Source organism: Rattus norvegicus, chromosome 19, assembly GCF_021556685.1.
Source record: "Rattus norvegicus strain SHRSP/BbbUtx chromosome 19, alternate assembly SHRSP_T2T, whole genome shotgun sequence".
NCBI classification, from domain to species: Eukaryota; Metazoa; Chordata; class Mammalia; order Rodentia; family Muridae; genus Rattus; species Rattus norvegicus.
The window spans coordinates 68204878-68208305 of record NC_141552.1 but is presented as its reverse complement, the minus strand read 5'-3'; the positions used below and the strand labels follow the sequence as shown (position 1 = coordinate 68208305).

At 47.8% G+C, this 3428-nt stretch overlaps 1 pseudogene; it reads right to left on the bottom strand.

Annotated features, from left to right (window-relative positions):
* Window positions 1-1780: 1780 nt before the first annotated feature.
* Window positions 1781-2946, bottom strand: Ssbp1-ps3 (single stranded DNA binding protein 1, pseudogene 3; annotated as a pseudogene).
* Window positions 2947-3428: the final 482 nt, after the last annotated feature.

Below are 3428 nucleotides of genomic sequence, written 5' to 3'. Positions count from 1 at the left end.
CCAGCATTCCCAGGCTGAGCCACCTTCTGGCCTGTTGTACATTTACATTCTACCCAGCCATTGATAGTAAGAGTCTGGCTCCTGAACGTAGCCTGTCTGTGCTTGAACACAGGATCGCCTGTGTGCCCGTCCTCAGCGTGTAAGGGAGGGTCCTGAGGGAGGGCTGGTGCATTCCTCTGTTTCTCAGGTAGGAAGCAGCAGCAGCAGGTTTTGCTGCCACGCCCGCTGATGGCACTAACAGGCTGGGCAGCAGAGCTCTCCAGTTTTCTGGAGTTCTGCCCGCAGTCTCCAGATTTCTCCTTTTAAAAGATGGGTTTTGGGGTTGGGGATTTAGCTCAGTGGTAGAGCGCTTGCCTAGGAAGCGCAAGGCCCTGGGTTCAGTCCCCAGCTCCGAAAAAAAGAACCAAAAAAAAAAAAAAAAAAAAAAAAAGATGGGTTTTTGTTTTGTTTTGTTTTTTTGTCTAATTGTGTTGTCTACGTGTGTGGGGGGAGCTATGCATGGAAGTACAGGTGCCCTCAGAGACCAGAAGAGGGTATTAGATCCTTTGGAGCAGTAGAAACAGGCAGTCGTGAGATATCCAATGGGGGTGCCAGGAACTAAATTCCTGGTCCTTCGATGCCCTTGGCGACAATGCCATCCTTCTAGCCAACCAACAGAAACAAGAGAAACAACGATTATTATCAATCTTAACATTAGTTTCTCTCTTACTTAACTTGTGTCTGTGTGGATATGCATGTGTGGAGGTCAGAGAACAACCGGCTGGAGCTGGTTCTGCCCTTCTAGCTTAAGGGTTGTGCAGTCAAACTCAGGCTGTCAGGATTGAGGGTGGAGCCATCTCACCAGATCCTCTGGCTTTTTTTTTTTCTAATTAAAACTTTTATTTTATGTATGTGAGTCTACCTTCACTGTCCTCAGACACACCAGAAGAGGGCATCAGATCAGAACTCATTACAGATGGTTGTGAGCCACCATGTGGTTGCTGGGATTTGAACTCAGGACCTCTGGTAGAGCAGTCAGTGTTCTTAACCACTGAGCCATCTCTCCAGCCCTCCTCTGGTCTCCTTACGAGGCATTTAAGAGTAGGGTAAGCAGCCTGGTGGTGGTAGCACATAGCCACCACCAGCACAAGCACTAGGAGACAGAGGCAGGCAGATTTCTGGGTTTCAGGCCTGCCTGGTCTCGGAGTTTCAGGGTCACACAGTGAAATCCCATCTTGAGGAAGTCCGGTGTGATGAAGCATGCCTGTGATCCCAGCAGTTGGAAGGAAGCGAAGGGATCACAAGTTCAGGTCCAGCCTGGGCTACATGAGACCCAATCTCAAAAAATAAACTGAAGTTTAAAAACGAATGGCAATTAATAATAATAATAATAATAATAATAATAATAATAATAATAATAATGGTGATAAAATTACTCTAGTTGGCAGGGTAGGCTCCATGACCATACGCCTAAAAAATAAACAAAAACACGAAAACAAATAACCAAACGTCTCCCGGTTCCATCCCCAGCAACCTCGCCCGATCCCAAATCATGAACCATCCTGGAAGAATCCTCCTCGGTGAAAAGGCCAAGTCACCGACTCCAAAACAAAGCTTTGCTTCCCCTTCTGTTTCTCTTTGACACTCTCATGTAGCCCAGGCTGGTCCTCAATGCGGGTCCTCTTGTTGGTTTGTTTTTTTTTTTTAATATAAACATTTTAATTTTTACCTTTAAACCACAGACTACACATGGTTTGCAAAAGATACTGTACCAACAATGACCAGAGGAGAATCGTCCGTCCTATGCCTTGTCCCTTGTCTGATCACTCAGAAATGTAATCTTCTCAGCTATGGTTGCTGTTACGTACCACACTGTTTTTATCCATGTACTTGCCACGGTCCACGTTGCCTTCCACATATATGCAACCCCCCCCTTTCCACACACCGATACTCCACATCTCTGAGGCCTGCAAAACACTGATGGTCTGTGCCCTGTTGTCTTTCGACCGACGTCACCGTCCCCTGATCGTCACATCTCATTTGTTGCTAGAGAACATATCGTGACTGGGTTTCTTCTTTCCACCCCTGTCATGAGAGGGTCCTGACCTACTCGCCCAAGTAACTGAACACAATTCAGAGATCGTCCGAGGACCGAACTGCTGGCTGTTTCAGACTCCTGTCTTACAAACTGACAGAAGACCTGTAACACAGGTCTTCGAAACACGGCTTCTGTTTTTCTTACAACCTAATCTTTAGGCTTTTCCTGACGTGCAAGACCAGATGGCCAGTGGCTCTCTTCTGATGCTGACCCTCTTGTTTCTGCCTTCCAAACACTGGGGTTACAGGTTTGCAGTCCCGAGCCTGCCGTGGTCACAGACTCTGTCAGAAACTGGCCATTCACTCTGAATCACCTGCTGTAAATGTCTTAGGGTCTTATTGCTGTGAACAGACACCATGACCAACATGAGTTTTATAAAGAACAACATTTAATTGGGGCTGGCTTACAGGTTCAGAGGTTCAGTCCATTATCATCAAGGCGAGAGCATGGCAGCATGGCAGCATGGCAGCATCCAGGCAGGCATGGTGCAGGAGGAGCTGAGAGTTCTACATCTCCACCCGAAGGAAGCCAGGAACCAACTGAGCATCCTCAGACAGCTAGGAGGAGGGTCTCCAAGCCCACCCCACAGTGACACACTTCCTCCAATAAGGCCACATCTTTTAACAGTGCCCCTCCCTGGGCCAAGCATATGCAAACCATCACAGTAAATTTCTCTACTATGTGAATATCCCTGCTCCATCTACAATGTTCTCCATGGGTCTACTTCTTTTGAAGGATGCTTTTCTGCTCAGGGGCTCTCTCAGAGCCTCCTATTTCAGCTCACGGACTTGGCATTTGCTGAAGTCCGTGTCTGGTTCCCTCCTCCCCCTTCTGTTTTCTTCCTGGCTTATGCCCAGCTCAAACTCCATGCTGGCTTTGCGTGTCAGACACCTCCAACACTTCCAACTAACGTTGATAGTTTTACACACCCGGCACTCATGGCTTTTGCATATTCGACTCAGTTCTAGGCCCTATCCGCCAGCTGGAAACTTACTGCTTTCCTCTCCTTTTTCTCCTTTGCCATCAGACTCAAGACAAAGATAAGTCCAGGTGCCAGTGTGACCGTTAACAAGTTCAGCCTCTGCCTCTCGTGCCAGCACTCAGGAAGCAAAAGCAGGGGGAATCTCTGAGTCTAAGGCAGCCCGGTCTACAGAGCGAGTCCCATGATGCCAGGGCTGCACAGAGAACTCTCTCTCTGGTGGGGCGGGGAGGAAGGTTGCAAACAAAAGAAGTAATAACAAAGTTCAGTCTGCCTCACTTACGTCATATAAAGGGGGCTCTTGTGGGATTTGTTAGTGAGGTTTGTTCTCTCTGTAAACTTCTGACTCCAAGCGGCTGCTTTCTTCTGCAA